Raw genomic sequence first — 882 nt, 5'->3', positions numbered from 1 at the left:
TGCTTTTTTTTTTTTTTTTTCTTGCCACAAATTGCCAGCATAGATATAAACCTAGAGTAACTATTCGGTTTTTTCCAGTAGTAAAACATCACATGCCTCTTATTCACACGTTCAATGATCTAGCCATGCACTCTGTCCTTGCAATCTCCTGCCCAGTGGAAGCATGTTCGTGGTTTGAGAGAGTTCCAGTACTCTGGACTATTCCTTGCACTCCGTCTGATCTAGTAAAGCCGAATGGCTCATCCTATGTCATCAATAACTGCACTGTTTATGTATTAAGACAAGATCGCCACGTTATCAGGAACGTACTTGAGTTATCTAGGTGCTGATCGTGTAGCGATCGGAAGATTGGTGTTGTTCAGTTTGGTGGTTGTGGCATCGATTCCGTGGACATGCAAGTATGACCGGCCTCACCCATCGTCATTACAATTGCATGTCTCAATTCAACTACCCTGGCTATGAGTTTACTAAAACTACCGAAGTTAGTGTAAGTTAGGACAATAGCTGCATAGGAAAGATCCCGTTCCTGCCACGTGCTCGTGAAGCCAGCACACCTTCTTACAGGAGGACAGGCACCATCTGGTGCAGCAGTAAGGCTATTTTTCGGTGCTGCCATAGTCCAGATAGCCACAGTAAGTATTCTTTCCCAGCGCCCTGTGCAACGCCTGTCGCGAGCTGTCTCCAAGCACTATTTGTTCTCTGTACACTACACCATCTAGCCACTGTCCAAGATTGGTGATGTATTCTTACGCTCATATAGATGTTGTATCATCTAATAACCTCTACGTTTGGGTTGTTCCACCCACAATTGTCACTCACGGCTGAACTCCTTGATGACGACTTCACCCTACTTTCAGTCGGAACAATGCAGTCTGCGTCGTT

The sequence above is a fragment of the Notothenia coriiceps genome, unplaced genomic scaffold (genome assembly GCF_000735185.1).
Source record: "Notothenia coriiceps isolate Sejong01 unplaced genomic scaffold, NC01 NC01_scaffold00024667, whole genome shotgun sequence".
NCBI classification, from domain to species: domain Eukaryota; kingdom Metazoa; phylum Chordata; class Actinopteri; order Perciformes; family Nototheniidae; genus Notothenia; species Notothenia coriiceps.
This window is presented reverse-complemented; position numbering follows the sequence as displayed.